This window comes from Elaeis guineensis, chromosome 11 (assembly GCF_000442705.2).
Source record: "Elaeis guineensis isolate ETL-2024a chromosome 11, EG11, whole genome shotgun sequence".
In the NCBI taxonomy this organism is placed as follows: domain Eukaryota; kingdom Viridiplantae; phylum Streptophyta; class Magnoliopsida; order Arecales; family Arecaceae; genus Elaeis; species Elaeis guineensis.
In genome coordinates this window covers 109188204-109208826 of record NC_026003.2, presented here as the reverse complement: position 1 = coordinate 109208826, position 20623 = coordinate 109188204, and the positions used below count along the sequence as shown (strand labels likewise).

The following is a 20623-nucleotide window of genomic DNA, read 5'->3' as shown; positions in this document are numbered from 1 at the left end:
ATGAAAAAGAAAAAAAAAGCTAGGAATAGGACTACTAGAATAGCTATATCACAAGCTAACTCGATTTCTGTTTGACTGCAACTAGAAATAACTTCAGAGGCGTTTATTATTGTCCATGAATAATAATAAAATAGATAAAGATGATGGCTAAGTGTTGGTATCATTATCAAATACCCATATTTATTTATTTATTGTTGATAGGATGATAGAGATCAAATGCTCCATATAAAAAAGGAAAAATAAAACATAATAATAACCAACCTATCTCAAAGACTTCCAAAGCATCAGCTCGCACCGCATAACACATTAGTTAGAAAATTTTGAGTCCAGAACAATCAACAAGATTCTAGAGCGTTTTTAAAGCTATTCAAGTAGCTGGCTAAATGTCATAACTTTATTAATATCCAACCATGCTTCTATATATATCTCTTTATGCGGCATGAGATCATAGGAGGCATAGTAGGATGAGTAAAAAAGTCATTGGTGCTGCTGCGGTTTGAACAAGTTGGAATGAACTAAGGGCTGCCTATCCATTTAGCTTGACCGATCCTAATTGATAATATGACTTGACGTACAATGTGACTGCATTAAGATACAAGTCTACACTAGAGCATTCAAATCTAGGCGTTGGCCTCCGTGACTGGGTTTGGACGAGTTAGGTTTAGCCTAGGATGGTGTGTGGGGAGGGCACAAGAGAAGTATAGTGCGTGCAAGCATGGAGAAGAAAGGCCGAGAGTTGAGCCAAATTTGGGCATGAGGTGCACACGATTTCAAATTTAGTTCTGGCCCAACCTCGTGTTGGAACATTTAAATTTGCAGCCTAACATTTCATCTCTCCACCAATAGTCCCAACCAATTGTTTGACTGCTTAAATGCCCTTGATGCCTCTTGCTTGCAGCTAGTCTGAGATGTTTCATTTAGCACACACCCACCTCACCTGTCATCAACTCCATCTTTTATGCGAGTTCTCCAGTAGACCAGAGGTTTTGGAACAAATTTAGAACCGGGGAGCTTCATCATTTCGTGTAGTATCACTTCGCCAATGCCTTTCTTACTGCATTTTTTTTCTTGCTTTAAAAGCATAGAATTTTCCTCATAAATCTTCTGAAATCGCAAGCTGTTTAGGTTGAAGATATCTTGTTTTTGCACAATGCAACTGTAAACTTATTATTGTGTGGTTCATACGGTGGAAGTGCAATGATGACGTACATCTCTTCTAATTAATTTCTTCATTTTAACATAATGGACCTAACAATAATAACACAACTTCCCGTACAGATATCAATGTCTGGCTTCGTCACACGTGCCCATAGCTCTGGACATGATATGGCAGCATTAACAGGAAAAACGAGTCACCCTTTACATGCTTCGGAGCACACAATACGTGAACGTTCACAAGGCTTAGCCATACATGGTTCATTCACTCGTACCACCGGTCTTTTGAGCTAATTTCATAATTAATTCTTCCAGGTTTTGCTCACTTTCTATATACGATCGCCACTTTGCGTTGATTCGAACATGTTCGATGCTCTGCTTCACAGTCCTAGCAATCGAAGGCTTCGTGTGGCTTAGGAAAAATTCTTAAATTTCATCAGCTTTCTCATCAGAAAAGAACTACATAGAGGAACAACGAAATAACAATGAAACATGATTTTTTTTTGATTTGGAATTAAGTTGCAGCAATCCAACATGGCTGAAAATGTTTATTAAGTTGGTACTATTACCTACCTGAGAAAAAATGTCACGGATGAAATGAGTTAGTAGAATGTGACGTCCCCATCTGTCTGATATATGCTCCCAGTTCGCCTTCATCGACAACCAAGAAACAGAAACCATTAAGAATGATGTTCAGCAATTAAAGAATAAATGTGTCGTAAGCAATAATACCAGTTTTCCTTCTGCACGTTAGAAAAATTAAATAGCGCAAATGTTGCAAAATTTGTTAACAAAGCATGAGATAATTTGATAGCATACCTAACCATTTATTGATTCTATAAGCTATTAGGAGATAATTTTTCTTCTTTCATCTTTTCGGAAGTATAGAATAAAGTGTACACAAGCAAAATTCTTAGGAGGATAAGCCGCATTTAGTGGTGGACGTCCCTTTTGCAATTGTCCTATAAATTTTTATTTAGTTTTGGAATGTCTAAAAACTTAAATCAAATTTAATAGATTTAGAGAATTGAACATGGGTACAGTATTGAAAAAAAATCAATTTCACTGATCATATAAACACTGATGCATTGAGCTAATCATAAGAATGATCCATCATTGCTGAATCAGCGACCAATAAAATTTAAAGAAATGTGATGATAGTGCAGTAATATATAGCAATATAGAGTTCTCTAGAGAACCACTTACTGACACTTCTGAACTAAAACAAAAATTATGCATAGATATTCATGCATAAATGCAAAAATAAATATGACAAATATCAATATAAAAGAGGAAGGTTTTGTTTCATTCAAACAAATGTAAACAGGATGCAAATGATCTGATGCAAGAAAGCATAAACCATATTACAAAAGAGATAAAGTGAAGGTTTGTCATAAAGATTTAATATAAGCAGAATGGATAAGAATAAATACAACATAAAATAATTATCAGATCAAACAAGGTAATGTGCGACTGCCGATGCATATATTATAATCTAAAAATTGGGGGGAAATTATGTACTTTCAGCCAACTCCATGCTGTTTCACTGCCCTCAGAACTTATTCCAGCAAGTGCATAGATTACATCTTGATCACGAACCTGAAATGAAGATCATATCAACTGAGACAGCTACAATAGGCATAGGCAGTGCGTCTCGATCTGCAGGTATGAGATACCTCAGAGGACAGAAGAAATTTAGCGTTTCAAGAACAATATTAGGATCTGGACAAGATGCCATGGCACCTGTAGAAGGAGAGTGTAGGTGTAAGTCACACTTGACCGCACAATACATGATCCACATACCTTAAAAGAAAGAATATTAAAAAGATGAGAAAAGAACTTACTTAACAATTGCACCTTCTCCTGACCTATATCGGTCTCCCTGTAAAGTTTTATAAGAGATTCAAAAACATACCTATTTGTTGTTCTGACACATTGCATTAGTGCGGTATATGTTGCCTACAAGGCAATCACCATTACAGCATTTCACTTGTAAAAGAATTACAATATGAAACAGAAACCACCAATAGTAAAATATAAAACATTTTGCAAACCTTTCTTATATCGGGAGGAAGAAGTGTGGTAGTTTTATCTTCTAAGAAGATATTAAAACGCCTAGATGCTTCCATGCATGTCATCTCATGACCTAATATACCCAACCCAAGGCAGTCCAGACCTCACCACGCATCAACGTACTCAGGTGATTCTCTCCAGAACAATGATCCCACCCCAATTTCCTGTACATAAGGTTCCAATTTGTACAGATGCAGTTAAAATTAAATATCTACTTTCATTTGGTACCTAAGAAACACCAATAGGGAAATAACACATAAGACTGTGTATCTTCAACAACCATATCAAACTTGTAATTACTTGGCAGTCATCAAAATAATTTATGGTCAAAAATACTTGGAATGTAAGAGTTTTAACTTAATAACTGAAATTTGAGAAGCAAGTACCCTAGTAAACAAATCATCATGCTAATAATACATCAGGCCATCAGTCATACATATGTATGCACATAAATGTACATATGTATGCATGCACTCATGTATGTATATATGTAGGCATATGTATTTGTATAATAAACAAAGAGGCCATACGTAAGGGTGTTGACATACCAACCTTGTTTCCAATACATACATTTGCAATCTCATAAAAAAAGCATGTTATAACGCATGAGACTCACCTCACTGCGGGGTTTGATGGTTGGATGTATGCAACTTTACACCCATGTACAAAGGCTATTTTTGTGTTTCAAACCCATGACTCCCAGGTCAAAATGAAGAAACCTATAGTGTTGCAGTCTCATAAAATAAATAAAGATTACATCACGGAATAAAAAACTATGCTATGCATAATATATAATAAATAAAACTATTGCATATTGACTCTCTCGCTCTCTCTCTCACACACACACATTAGTAGACCTCCAGCCATCAGAATGAAGAATCAACCATACAATAAACTGCAATCTGCCAACAGGAATGGTTGGAATAAGGTCTGCCATACTAACCCATACTGATTGTACATACCATACCAGTAAGGTACCACTAGGGATTCAGGTTTGGTTTGGGTATATGAATCAAACTGGTCTGTATAGGTTGGAACAGAGTGGAGCCACCCCGTAGCACCCAATATTGACCTGTATCACTTAGTTTCAGCTGATACCATGGTTGGGAGTGAGAAAAAGTGTTGAAAGCTAGTCTCAATACAGGGTGCATACCATACTGTACCAACCATACCATATCCGTATCAGTAACATATTGGTACAGTTCTGGGTACCAGTTTTGGGACCTTGGGTTGGAAGCTAGAGAGGTAGTAGAGTGACTAGCATGCATTGTAAAAGAGATGACCTAGGTCTAGAATCCAAGAAATGAGATAACGTTATGATCGAGAGTGCATGAAAATGATAAAGAGGTGTCGTGCATAAGATGGTGTGCCTATTTAGATAAGTTCAAATGAAAAGGATAGAGAGTGGAATGCGAATGACAAGGCAAGTTTGTAAGCAAGTTGAGATGTGGAAGGTTGGAACTTAGAAGACATCATATGTCATAGCCATAAAAGTGAGATGCTAGTGAATACATGATGCCATAAATAACCATACTCACGGCAGACAAAAACCTCTGAGGCAGCAGCCTTGATTATAAGGAATATAGATGGAAGAGGCAGCATGCAAAGCCACCAGGATGTGCTGGTTGACAAGCAAGGTAGGCTGGCAGGCAAAGTCTAGCAACAAAATTCTTGGACGAGCATTAAAAATAATGTAGCACCTTGGGAATTTATGCTAGATATATGCGTTCAGTTTTCCATCATCCAAAACTTCTCTTACATCACAGAGAAATGATAATTACAGAGCTCAAAGGTAATTTAGTTGCTCCTCTAATACCTACCATCCAGTGTAACCAACCAAGCAATAAAATGTTTTACAAAAGCATGAAATATTGAACCGTCCAATTCAAGCAAGGATATCCATAATTAATTGATATAGAAGGTTGTGCATTTCTACAGATCAAAAAGCTTCAAGATGCTTACTCAGCAGACAGCTGAAGTAGACTGATGAAGTATTGTTTTAGATTTTCTGATGACTTCGAGATAACTTCGGCACAGCATAAGTTGATAACTTCAGCACAGCATAAGCTGATAACTTTGAGATTCTTAGGATTATCTGTAACAAGATAATGGCATGCATTAGGCATCTTATAGGCTGTTTGATTGTCTGTGAAATTTCCTAAAACAGATAACCATAAAAGCTGGTTTTCTGTAAAAACAGGTTTTAAAAGAACTGTAGGAGACCTGTTCTTCATAAAGCTCATTAAAACAGGTTTTAAAAGAACTGGGAGAGACCTGTGTTTTATAAAACACAATTCAGATTTTATGGCATTTGCCATTTTTCACAAAAGTGGGTTGAATGAATAACAAACAAACATATTTTCATCAAATTCAATCTTTTTACATTCTGGAAAAGCCTGTTTTAGTAATAACTGAAAATCCAAGTAGGCTCTCAAGGGACTTTTGAGAATCCACAGGAAAGATTTCAAAGAAACATTACACTAATTAGTCTGGACAGCACTATGTAATCAAGCTCTGCTCTGTATACATCCATTAGAGACAGCAAAGAAGACAAGGCATCATGCATGCCTCACAAAGAGCAAAGGTATCATCCAGAACACCTGCCAACAAAGCTCTTATTATTAGATAAGACTAACTTTTATACGAAGATTAGAAAATATCATGGTCCAGACTTACCATATCTCTGTTGTGGACAAGCTGTTAGCCTTGATTGCTGCCTGGAGTTTAGTAGCAAGAACATCATCATATTTCACCCTGTAAAATCCCGTTTGCTCAACATTTACTTTGACCCAGAAGTGTTCATAGTTGCATGCTTCATCAGGGATCTTTGGAATACGCCCCCTTCCATCCAACTGGCAGAGAAACTCAGATATGTCCAATTTTTGCACTCTAGATTCCAAGAGGAAACTTTTTCCAGTATCATATGAACCAATACATAATGTTACTGGAACGATCCATCGTGTATCTCCAGGAGAACCACCAGAAATGAATTGTGACTGCAAATATCAGACCTCAGACTCAGATGCAAAATAGCAATGAGCATATCAATTATTTTGCTGCTGTAAAAGATAAATGCAGCAGCATAATAATCTTTAAGGAAACAAATTGTATCCTACTGGCCCTAGAATTAGGGGGAAAAAAAAACAGAATGTCATTTTTTGAATATTTTAAGATCAAGTGAAATGATGTAGATGGAACATTCGAAGAACAATAAGCAGATGCCTAACTAGCTCATTTGTTAATTTTGATATTCTAATAACCAATTCAAATTTCACCTAGTATGGATTTATAAGAGAAGAAACGGTATTATGGAAAGATAAGATGAAGGATTTCACCATTTATACACAGGATTGTTGACTATTGTAGGTGTTGTTTGTTCAATTGACATGCTTCCTGTATTTTTAGACATCTCAATAAATAAACATTATCCACAGAAACCAGGTAGCACACCTAAGCAGTCAAGTTTATACATCTTGTATAATGAAGACAACCATAACTAATGTGACATCTTTCCCAAAATTTAGTTTAGAGCACCAAGAGAGACAAGAGACTCGTAGCTTGGCATAAAGGTTACAATCTAAGGCACAAAGAAGCTGTTTTGAAGTCGGAGGGTTATCAAGTGATATCTACTGGTTTGCTGGTTGTAACAGATGACTGGGCCCTCATCATGTGTTTCATTTGACCTTGTGGTCTACATGCAATAAAACCAAGCAACCACAGTGGTGTCCTGTGATAATTAAAAGAGAGAACGGAATGAACAGATCTGCTGTCTGTTCAAGCAAGAAGCAACCAATAGCTCCCTAATCTTTTTTCTTTAGACTAAAGTTGTTCACTTTCTATTCTGTATTAGTTCATCACTGTTACTTGGACATTTGCATCTGTTTTGAAAACTCCACACCAACATGTAATGCAAGTTGGATATGCATCAGATATTTCAAATACGTATTGGATAATTGGTTTATGGATATATTAATATATGAAGAATCAGATTTTTTTTTTTCCAACATCAACTCTTATTTGGCTCTCACACAAATTTCATGACAAGTATTAATTGCAATTCAGTCATTCTCCATGAAATGTCACATGAATAAGTCTAGGATTCATCACCAAATTTAGTTAAACCACCTTTCACATGTGAAATCAAGAGTGACATAATTGTGGTTATACAAGTAGATCAATCTCTAATGTTAGTGCTAACATTGAAGGAGAGCTGTCAATTATGTATAAGATGAAGTAACTTAATAAATATGTCATCTTTAATATATTCTATACTACAACATTAAATAATTAATTGTATATTTTAATAAAATTGTTTTCTCCTACTTATCCTAATATCTTGAATTTTTGCTCTTGCCAAGAATCAGATTCTTGGACATACATTGGAATCCAAACCTTGTGCCCATGTCCAAGAAATACATTGATTTGTCGCTTAAATGCATTATTTCTTTCATCTCTCGAGGAATACCTTTGCTTGAAGACATGATTTCTATTTCTAAAGGATCATAAGCTCTATCTCATGCAAGGTTGCCAAATTGCCTAAATGGTCCAAGGCATTGACCCTGTCAAAGGCCTAGCTGGAATGCCTAGGCAGCCCAGCAAGTACATCAATTGAAAAATTCCTAAACTTTAATAAGATTATATCATTTCCTATATAATTATACATGGTTCAAGCAAGATTCACCATCTCGATACCGGGCCTTATACCAATGCCAACCTGTTACTATATTGGTACGGGGGCACTTTAGCATACTAAGTGCCAGTACGCCCTCCATACCGCATATTAGTATCGAATTGGTACAGTATGGTATGACAAACTTTGGTTCATAGAAAGCACACCATAGAACATCATATTGATAAATCGTAAAGTTCTCAACTGTTTGAGTTACACAATAGTAGAATATTTAATTACTTTAGCTTTAGTTAATTTTTTAAATGATTTAAAGCGTCTAAAGCTTCTCGAAGACAAAACTTTCGAGCATCAATTAGTATCTAGGAGAATGCATTATAAACCAACTTGTTTTTTCTCTTAAAGTAAAATACTTTTTTTCCCTTAAAGAGAGAATAAACTAAAAAAATTCAATACCTTTAAGAGATCAACAAACAAGGCACTTACCCAAGCGAAAGGCAGCTCCTAGATGGCTAGGTGCTTGCCTAGGCACAAAATTCATGAAACTAGGCAGTTGGGCAGCCGCGTCACCTAAAGGCTTGGACAGCACCAGGTACCTAGGCAGCTTAGGTAGCCCAAACATGTAGCAAGGACCACTTGGACATCTAGCTGGTCGACCGTGACAACCTTGATCTCAAAAGTCTATGCATGAGATCTTAAATGTCTATGATTTCATAAAATTTAGGTGATTGATCCTGCTCCAACATTTCATTTTTCTTGTACTTCCAAGGGATAGACAAGAATATATCTGATTTAACAACTTAGGCAGCTTGGTAAAAGCTTGAGGATGATGACACTGTGCATAGATGGGGAGGGCAACGCTGATTGGCTACTCAGCAGGCATTGCTCCTAGCATCCAAGTGGTGCATAACTATGGCATCAAGAGACATGATATTGCCTAAAATGTGCATAACTTGTACATCTAAGTTATGAAAATGGCACTTCTTTGCATATAGGCTAGTTTTTCATTGCTTTATAGCAAGAAGAAATACTTCAAATATTTGAAGATAATGCATATCTTTGTTATGGTCGATCGCAATATTGGTGATGGTGAAGGCCACAGAAAGAAGAAGCATATATATTCTGTGGTCCTGGAAATACTACTCACACATGTTTATGTCAAACAAACATATAGATAATAAACAGTAAAATGGAGAGGTACATAGCAAATTTTCCTTCACGCAATCAACTAGATAGCATGCTCAGCCATGTGACTACACCAATAGGCCTACAAACATACTAGTAAATAATTCTACTCAATTACTCCAGATTTTTAATCATGAATGCTAATAAGAAATATGGCCAAATCATTTTAAATAATTGTTCCCTGCCCTTGTAGCTTCATGCTTAATGAAATGAACTAAAAATTCTATTTAAAATTTGGAATGTGTAGCATTTGAGAAAATAAATGAGCTTATCTTTGTTTCACAAATAACATTCTATTTACACACTCAAACATGTTTCATAAGCAATTCTATTTTAGAAGTTGACTTTCTTAATAACCGATACATGTAATTTACTTAATAAGCCCATATAGGATATCCATCCCCGTTTCTGAATTAAGACAGACCTGCTCAAATTCTAGCATGCAATCACTGGATTTTACATAAACAACTGGATATCCTTTTTGCTTTGTCCAAGTTTCCATCATTGCTTTCACTGGCACACCAGACTCTTCTGAAAGAGCATCCCACAGATCCTCTGTCTTTGCATTTTGACAAGCATATCTTCTTATGCAGGAGGCTAAGGATTTCTGAAATGACATACACATTGGACTAAGGATCAGCATTAGAACCATCCTACAAAACTACAAAACATAATTTTAGCAGTGCAATAACAAAAGAATAACAACAGTGTTCACCTAGCTGCATTAAGATATACATAATCATCGAGAATAACATAAATAGAAAAAGAACAAGTTCATTTACATATGAGTAAACTGTTGAAGAATTTCAATATGCTAAAAATCATTTTTTTTCCTTTTTGGTATCTGACAAACTTTATTTATTATGTTGCACATGACTATACAGCAACATCTCAGATGCCATGCTTATTAAGGTTTTGTTTTGGAAGAGAACATCTTATGAAATTGAATACGGTACTTCAATGATTTCTGTAATATAACACTTTCGGAAAAAAACAGGAGCAGCATCAAAGCAGCAGTCATAGAGGTATTTTAGTTATTATGATATATCAAAGTAAAAAAATGGATGTTCTATGTGCAGTATATTTGAGGTAAACATGATATAACTATGGATATGAGCAGAAGAATTACAAATGAAGAAGTTAACTTCTGTGAGAATAGCCAGCAAGCATTACTCATCAATACAGAGAAAAAAAATGACGTCTATTTTTCTAAAACATTTTGTGAGCCTGACATCAATTCTCAGCCTTCTCAGTCCTAGCTATATGGATTGTATCAAGTTTTACAAGATTACTTATTAATTAGCGTGAAAACCAAAATAACAATAAGTAATCACATGTAGAAAAATAAAATACAGTGATTTACGTAGTTCGCCCTTTGGCCTATGGCCATAGGCAAAAAGGGGGAGAGATGCCACTATATTAAAAGGTGGAATACAAAGAGTGTGCGATGGCTCAAATAACAAAAAGCGTGATTACAATATATAGCCACCAAATCCTAAAATAGTGAGAAAAGACCAAAATGACCAAACGGGCCAACTAAAGTCCAAAAAATGGGTCAGTTCCATATTGCAGGGGCTATGCCCCCACACCCCCCCAAGAGGACTGTGTGGTAGCGGAGGGCTTGGGCCATCAAAGACCTCATGAACAATCCACTCGTTGTCTCCTCAAAATAGTCAGATCGGGTGATAAGCTGGGTCGCACCAAAATTCAAGCCACACTCAAACATCAAGGTCTGCAATCTTAGTACCTTTTACAGTGCTGGTACATTATCAGTTCAGTACGATCAGCACAATGCACATCCCATACCAAGAAGCACCTAACCCTCTTTTTCTATTTTTTTTTCATCACAATTCCACCCAAAACTAGATGGTACAGGCTGGTATGGTACAATAGTTTGGGCTACACGAAGTAGTTCGAGATGGCTCCACTTGTTTCGGACTAGTATGAATCGGTTTGACTCACATACCATGTTGATACCTCACTAGTACAGTTGGTATGGATTGGTATGGGTCTGTATAGCAGACCTTGTATAGCTATGCAGCTTGTATATACCTGCTCTTGAAAATGCAGCATGTTCTTCAGGATATTCTACTAATGGTTTGAGTCCTGTACTTGAATATATTGGTTTGAAGACTTGATGTGACAATGACACATTAGCCATTCTAGTCTATTATCATGTTCATATATCTATCTCCATGGTTGCGAGCATCCTCTCAGTTCATTCTAAGAACTTCGCATTTGAACTGCCGCTTGCACCATAATTATATCTTGGCCATGCTGGATTGCTGTCACTCCTTATCCAATAGCGCGTCTACTATCTCCTGCACGGTCCGCCGATGATTCTTGTGGCAAACACTTATTGCTGATCAACCTCAAGTTGACAGGCATTAGAGATTGTTAGTATGATAGTTTGTCAAAGCTTATCTGAAATTACCGTCAATCAATTCACTGTCAATGCATTCTTGCATTTGCCATTCAACTTTATCACTTTATGTATGGATTTGTGTATGTGGACATCAAGTGTGCCAAATGTACAATAGGGACTATTCATGCAAATGTTCTTATTGGTTAAATGCCTTCAAGAAATGGCATTCCCTCTTATACTTGTTCCTCAAATTTCACTTGTCAATGGCAAAAGTTTTACTTTAGCAAAGATTCAAAAGGTCTAGCAAGATGTAGATCAAAAACAATATATATATATATATATATATATATATATATATATATATATACAGAGAGAGAGAGAGAGAGAGAGAGAGAGAGAGTAACATGTAAAGTAAGAAATACGGCAAAGTTACTAGTGATTATTTTACAAAAAGATGTGGATTTGTTTCCAAAATTCTTCAAATCATATATGAAGCAAAATGATTAAGTGAAATAAAATCAAAGAAAAATTGTAGACAATTCTTTTTGACAATAATTTAGTAAGTCTGTAAATCACAGAATTTCTTGGCACCGAATCCTTCATTTATCATTTGCAAAGGCATAACTGAATTTGGTGAAAGTTGCTTCATGAAAGTCAAAAAAAGATTTATAAAATTCCAATATCTCAAACAAGTTCATGCATATGAACTACAGTGCTGAATCATTACCTTAACACTTAACAAAACATTTTTCCAGTTTCAAAGTTATGCAATCTACCGAAACAGAATATGGTTAAAGTAAACTTAACCTGAAATACATCATAGCCAAGATATGCTTGCAGCATTCGAATGACAGCAGATCCCTTTTTATAGCTTATTGCATGAAAAATTTCATCAATTGCCCGAGCATGGGTTACTTCTACCTGCAACTTATGCCTTATGAAAGCAGAAAGCTTATAACATCCTCCTTTGATATGACAAATATTTTGAATTTCACATACCGATCAATCATCATGTATACAAATATAACTTTGATGTTCATTAAGATAACTGCAGGGACATCTAAAATAACTAACTTGAAAGTGGCAAATACACATGCATACAATCAGAACTGTGTTTTAATTGTTAAAACCATGTGTCCATGCCCATTCTTGTCAAGGACTCCAGCTCTGCTGACAACTAAATTGTCCTTGGGCTTCCCCATGAATCATCACCTACCTACATGCATGGTTGAGATGCGGCTCCTTGTCCACATCATTGCAGGGAGAGCCGTCCAAAGGCCATGTGCACTTGTGGACGCTGCTCCATTCATCAACATTCATTCAATAGAAGATGAAAGTTTTTTTCCCTTTTAACCTCAGCTCCTCTCATTGGTAGCCTATTGTTCCGTGAAATAGAGGGTAGCTAGCATATTACTCATGCGATGCATGGGTGCAGTTTTTTCTTCCTTTTCTTTTTTCCCAATTTTTCTATAAATGCAATAAAGAATAAATATAATAGAATAGATAACAGAAATATAATCTAATATAATAGATATAAGAGTCTAATTATTTTCTAAATTACGAACCATATTAATAATATTATTAGTATGGGTGTCCACATGGCAGATGGAGAGCTTAGCACAAGTTCACCCTCCAATTTAATTATATATAATAGATATAATAGATAATAAAATATATAATCAAACAGAATGGATATGATTTATTATCAAAAATAAAGACCACATTAATGATATCATTGGTATGGGCATCCACGTGGCGAATGGAGAGCTCAGCATAAGCAAAGCCTCCATTTTAGTATATACATATTTGGCATAGTTTCATGTGTATGCAATGAAGATGGAAGAAATCTTGAAAACCACATAATAATTAAAAAGTAACAAATTCTCACCCCTTGACATATGCAACATAAGCACACTAGGAAGTATGGATCTGCAAGGTAATAAGTACCTCAATAGGGTGCGATTCTCTGAAAGCATCCGACTTTAGACCTCCAGCAGTTTGCTCCAGAAACTGAGTCCATATTTTCCATTCGGGGAATAGTGCATCAGTAGCTAGATAGCTCACCTATACATGCATTATATTTCATAAAGAATTACTAAGAAACACAAAAGCTGCTAATCTGTCACCATTCTAGAGCAAAACTTCTGTAACCAAAGTAGAAGTGTCAACAAAGGAAAAATACCCAGGTTGCAAAGCCCTCATTAAGCCATAAATGGGTCCACCACTCCATTGTAACCAGATTTCCAAACCACTGATGTGCTACCTCATGTGCTACAACAGTTGTAATCTGAACCAGGATAGAATATAAACAACAAAAAAATTCAGAAGGTACTCCAACTTACATAGTGATGTAGTATTGAATTTAGCATATAGTGTAGAACATCACTAAGAATTCAGAAACCAAACTTTCAAAAAAAATCCAGAAATTTACTATGCCACACAAAGTATAGGACACTGTAATAAACATTAATAATTTCTGAAAACCAAATTAATCGGTAACAAAGAACATACTAAGCTATAATAAACATCAATACCCATTGTTTGTTTGCAGCTGCAGAGTGATGCTCATCATATAACAAAGCTGTATCACGGAAAGTGATTAATCCATAGTTCTCCATTGCTCCACCAGAAAAGTCAGGGATCACAACCAAATCCAATTTAGGAAGAGCATACGGCACCGAAAAATATCTGTACAACTCTATAAATGCCATATAGCAAGGTTTATGCAGGTAGAGAAAGATATCAAAAGAAAAAATACATTTACTTTTCCCTCTTGTTTCACATCTTATAAGGTCTGACTGATCTTTTCAATCATGATGTTAATGATTAGGTAAGAACCAATGAAAAAACTATGAAGAAAATTATAAAAAAGTTTACTGTTCTTCCCCCTTGTAGAATAAAAAAATTCTAGATGCAGTTTGAAAGAATCAGCTTTCCCTATATCTTGGGAAAGAAAGGGAATTGATTTGTTGATCTTTAAGAACTTAACAATCAAAGGATGATATAGCATACTGAAAAAACTGATAGCAAGCATACTCACGTTTTAAATAGTTCCAGTGACTTTAGTGCAACATACAGACCAAACTTTCCTCGATCACTTTTGCCAATCGAACAGTATACACGAACTTTAATCCCTGAATGATTGTACATTCTTATAAGCAAAGTCAAAGGCATGTCACTGAAAATTATATCACTATTTATATACTTACCATCCGGTGTTGTATCTTCAATGTAATCAAATAAGCCAACAACAACAGCCACTAAATATGTCGACATGGTTGGTGACCCCTCAAAACAAACAGTCTTCAACCGACCATCAACAATTTCTTTAGCAACTGGCATGTTAGATAGTGCCATCAAATCACAGGGAACTTCCAGTGTAATTTGGAATGAAGCCTGTGGAAATATTTTAGTATATATAAGCAGAGGCATATAGTCTTGCATTTCAAAATATTCTGAAACTTTATATGCATGAAATGAAACATTTCTGGAAGGTATGCTATACATGGATATGATAGTTGACAAAAATAATTCTTAGCGATATAGTCACCATCTATATAACCATCAGAAAAAACATTCCTTGCTCAAGACTTTTCTTGATCAAAGGAAATAACTACACAATATATTGATGAAATTTCAATAAACCCAAAGAAGGAATTGTAATGACTTCTTTTTCATTAGGAACAAAAATAAATGTTAAAAGAAAAGGCATGCACAAGTTTTTGAAGCTAAATATAAAGTTTCAATAATTCAATTTTTCACCATAATCGCATGTTGACACAATCCTTGCTGTTCATTCTACAGAGTTAAGTGCTGCTAGCATGTGATGTACCATGATGTGCTATTCTAACCTAAAATTCCTTCTTCCCCTTCAATTGCACCCTAAGCCCCACCTTAGAGAAAAGAGGTAGAGAGAAGGAGAGGAGAAGAAAGCATAGGCTGGCAACAGAGGCACCTAGTGCCAGCAACAGCAACAACAATGTTGGCAAAGTGCACCAGTAATTTTTTCCTCATCTTTTTACCTCATTTCCCCTCCCCACCTACCTTTTTTCTCCTAGTGACAGCATGCTGCAGCTAGAAGTGTAGTGATGGACCACAACTGTTGTTGTTGCCATGGCCGCCACTGGTTCTGGAAAAACAAAGGGGTCAATTGCTACCTATTGCCTATTTGCTCACCTTGACCTCTACGCATCCAGTAAGGCGCCATCCTAGTGCTTAGGCATTTGACATATACCTAGTTGCCCATTTTATGCCACAGTTTTTTCCCCTTTTCTTTTAATACCATGGTTGACCTTCCCAATGCCTTGGCACTAGAGGTCTAGACCTCAACTTATCCAAATAAATAAAGGGAGAAAAGGGAAAGTAACCGACACCTTCAAGATACTCTCTTCTAGAACCAGACTTTTACTCTCGAAATCCAAATTTTTTATATATCTTTAATCCTATTCCATTAAAAAAGGAAAGAGGGAAGAAGAGGCAATCATAAGCACCTGACCACAATCCTATTCCATTAAAAAAAAGAAAGAGGGAAGAAAAAGAAATAAAAAGCACCTGACCACATTTTTGGGCAGGAGCACCTGACCACCTTAACTATCCTGACGGAACACTATTTCCATGTCTCTCACATCACTCTCACTTTGCTTATATGATATGAAAGTAAAAAAAATTGCAACCTTGAACTCCAATCTAGTGAAATATTCTTACACACATTTGTATTGGTATTAGTTTCTTCAGCATAACAAAAAATTAGCCATTTCCAAGTCCTAAAGTCTTTCTCCTCCTGCTTTTTTTCTCCCATCATTTCTTATGCTGTTGCTTGTTTCATCCATTATACGTAAAGACCTAGCATCCCACATAGGGCGGCAAGGTGAATTAAGAGATTGGCAAAGTGCAAGTTAAAGGAGATAGTTTTCACTCTCATGCTATCTTGCTTGTAGGCCCTAAAAGGGGGAAAAAATCTTGGTTCCAATGGATAACCCTAAACCTCTCTTCTTTTATAATTTACCATCTAGATATCCTTGCTTAAAGATCTATTGCCATAGGTTGCAATATAGCTTCTTTTAAATCAAGTTGTTTTGTCTCCTGTGTATGTGTTCCATGGCAAAGCTTGTATAGTCATTATCCTGTATCGCAAAAGACTTCTACTTCCATTTTCCATCCAATGTAATCAAAGAATAACAAAGATCATGCCCGAGATACCCAAAGCATGTAACTTTAGTGTGTTGATTACAATGTCAGTCATATTCTTGTTTTTGTTATCATTTCAACTCTAGGATAATGCCAATTTCATCTTAAGGCCTGTTCGGGAAATCCAGCGGGATTGAGCTGAATTTACTCGAGGAATCAGACCTATTAGCCTATACAATCCATTTTCTTCTGAAGGCCCATCCTAGTTTTAGCCTGCAATGGACTTGTTGCACTACAGGATTATAATAAAAAGTATGGAGATATTTTTTTTCCTTCGGCAAGACTTGAGCTGGAGAGGGATTGGATTGATATAGGCCTTACTTAAATAGACTGTATAATCCATGATCCCATAGGAAATCCAACCCGATCGTACTGGATTTCCCAAACAGGCCCTTAAAGTACAAAGAAAAGCAAGGCTAATAATTGTATCTTGCAAATAATAGCAGGAAATGATACATAAATAGAAGCACGAAAAGGCTTATACAAATGGAAACAGATAATTTGTGGATGGTGCATGGGAAGCCAACAAAACACTAGTACAAGATTAATGAACGGCGAGTTTTACATAATTGTATTAATAAAATGGTTTTTCCAGTGGTTTTCCTCATATTTCAAGCATGTCCCTACGCTTTTTTCTTGGATGTTCTGACATGTTTCTGAAATGGAATTATATTCATTTCCAAACGCATGAAATAATTTATACGCAGAAGTGTTCTCCAGAGGTTAACACTAGTGACCCATCAAACATAACAACATCAGACTCTTATACCTTGAGAGCAGGTTCATCCCAGCATGGAAAGCATCTTCTAGCATCAACTGCCTCGAACTGAGTTACCGCCATGTTCCTCTTTATCCCATCAACTACAAACGTGCTGAGAGTGAAGACAAAAAATATTATAATAATCTTTTGACACTGTTTAGAGGCACAAAATAAGATTTAATAAATCGGCCTTAAACCATCGTCAAAGCAATGAATCATGTTCGTCAAGAAACAGATAAAAATTCATCGAGATTGAAGACCGTTGTTGGGGAACTCCGAAGATCGACAGAGGGAGAAGGAGAAAAGTACCTTCGATAGAAGCCCCTCATGTGGTCATTGAGAACGCCGGAGAACCTAATTCCAAGAACTCCCCTCCCAAGAGGGAGGTTCTCATCGAAGATGAGCACCAGAATCTCATCCTCCTCCTCGAGGACGACCTCCTTGGGCCGTAGCTCCTGATCAAAGAGAAGGCGCCAGGATATGAGAACCCACCCAATTCCAATGGCCGATTAATAAAACTTGGAGCTTACCCTAGGGTGAGGATCGGCGGTCCGGAAAGAGACGAAACCGGAGTCGATTTCGAGGTCGAGGGCGTTGAGGACGAGGCACGGGGTGGCCTCGACGACGTCGAGGTGGACGTCGACGGCACCGGAGAAGACGCAGGCGGCGAGGTCGGGCTTAAGGGTCAGGTCGTAGCGTCTCGGGATGGCGAACTTGGGGAGGCGGGTCTGGCAGTTGAAGGGGAGGACGACCGGCGATGCCATGACGCTTTGGACACAGTGGAGTGTGGAGTGGGAGAGTGGAGGAATGGTATCGCACATATTAATTTTTGGAAAATGCTTTAGGCCAAACTTGTTGGGTGTTTTAAAAAAAAAAAAAAAAGCCATGCGACAAAATCGGCATTTCGAGTTTACACGTCAACATTGCCTGAATTTGAATCATCCAATCCCGGCTAACATGACATGATAACAGTTGCGGCCAATCTCCTAGGTAAAAAAATATCTATAAAATAAAATTTTTATGGATCAAAATTATATTCGATGAAGATCCTCCGATATTTAAGTCAATAAAAAATTAGTGAACAACAGATAATGAGTAATTGAAATTGTAAGGTATTAGTCCAGAATTATCCTCCATGCTATTTATTTATCTCCTTTTAATAGATAATTCTGATGTAACCATCGAGCACGTGATCCTATTTTTATGACACTAAATTATCGGACCATAATCATAGAGTTAATAGATTATTTATGCCCACTAATGACTGTGACACGTAATCGATAACCATTTATAACGTTAGGTGTGTTAAAAAGATAAGCGGACTATATGTCGATAATAGTGGTAAATCGATGGTCCTGGAGATCCGAATTAGCATCGGTCGGTAATTCTGATATATCGATGATTTTCGATCGAAAGTTAACCAAGTTGTCTGTTGTTAGTTGATAATAGCTGACAGTCGGTCGGTCAACCGATTGTGAGTCGGCGTAATGTGTTTACTCGGTCAATGTAAAGTCAGAATCGGAGGTCAGTTGAATTGTCCCAACAGTTACTCTCTGCTTCCAAGTCCAAGATGGTCCGATGTGTATATTATCACGTGGTCTATCGCATTGGATGAAGGAAGACATCACATATTGCCTCGAGCTCCGATTCGGTTGCTGGCCTTTATGATTTTTGGAATACGAGAGATCTCCGATCATTTTGTTGTTTCGATAGCTGCGAAATCATCATTGGGTTGTCGTTTCGATAAGATAATTTGATGTCCAAGACATCCAGACGATTTGATTCTGATTAATAGATCTAGGCCATATGTCCAAACACTATTGGGTCGAAACTATTCATGCGGATAATGGTGAGGTGGCGTGATCAGGAGCAGGTGCGTCAAACCGTCCGATCAATAGTCAGTCTGGATATTGCCACGTGTCGTCATCTGATGAGATTCAAATTTGATTGATTTCATTCAGACCATTGAGGGATCCTATATATATGGGGTCACTTTCAGTCGGACTTTTACTTTGCATTTGTCACCATCCTCTGCAGCGCAAGGTTCTGCCGGAAAGCTTCCCCAATGCTAGGAGCTCCAGGGTACCCCTTTTCTGCTTCAAGTCAAGTTTTCTTATCTTCATCCTTAGGTTCTTCTTCTCCCTTTAGGATTTTCTCTATAGTTTTCCATCTTTATGGCTAGGGCTTCTTCTTTTTGGGATAATCGGTCGGAGAATTCGGCCGACAACTCTCCTTCGATCCAGAAATGGAAGCTTCTTCCTTATCCAGGCCTAATGTTGAACGGCTCCAGGAGCAGTATCATATCCCGAAGCAGTATCAGCTCTTTGCCCCTAACGCGGATGGTCGAATTAATTCTCCTCCTCTGGATCAGATCGCATTTTATGTCGAAGACCTTCAGACCGATCTTCGATTCTCAATTTCGAAGTTCGTTTGGAATCTTCTTGACTATTACGGTCTCTGTCCTGCTCAGCTGGCTTCGAACTCCATCCGGCTGATTATCAGTTTTACTTTGCTATGTCGACTCATGCCGACTGAGCCTCGTCTTTCTCTCTTTTGAACTTTCTTTATCCTTCGTCCTCATCCTAAGGCCAAGGGTTGGTAGTTCTTCAATTCGAGAAAAGGTCTTTCTTTCATTACCGATCTTCCATCGTCCATTCATGGATGGAAGAATCAATTTGTTTTTGTTTCTTCTTCTTCTCCCTAAGGCTTTCCCTCATGCTGGGATGATCCAAGGACTGGCTCCAACGAGAATAGTCGGGTCGCCACTCCGTCTGCACCCGTGAGAGAATCCGACATTCCATCGGAATCAATTCTCAAACCTGTTTTGACGTTGTCGGCCCCGACAACGCTTCTTGAAGCACCGTCTGCTGAAAATAGGACAGCGGGAGAGGACGGAGCTGCAGTAGCACCATCGACAGCTCCATCAGTAGAGCTTCAGATCGAGGCAGAGGTTGTGGCTGAACCAAAACAGTCTATGGCTACACTAGCCATTTCGACAGTGGAACATTCTCGGGCGCAGTCAAGCACCGACTTTCCTGTGTTCTCAAGCACGGGGCTGTCGATAAGAGATTAGGGGAAGGCGTCGACGACTTCGATAGATAATGGATCGTTGGCAGGCCATCCCATTCTTTTTGACATCAAAATTTTCGAAAGTAAATCAGCCTTGGCCAATCCAGCATTGGCCAAGTGGCTCATCCAAGCTGTTCTTCTCCCGACTGATCGGGAGAATAGAAAAAATCGGACAATAGTCGAGATATTTTTTTTCTTTTAG

The 20623-nt window shown here is 37.3% G+C and overlaps 1 pseudogene; it reads right to left on the bottom strand.

Moving 5' to 3' along the window:
* Positions 1–1182: 1182 nt before the first annotated feature.
* LOC105054374 (aminopeptidase M1-like) lies at positions 1183–18191 on the bottom strand (annotated as a pseudogene).
* Between the last annotated feature and the right edge of the window lie 2432 nt (positions 18192–20623).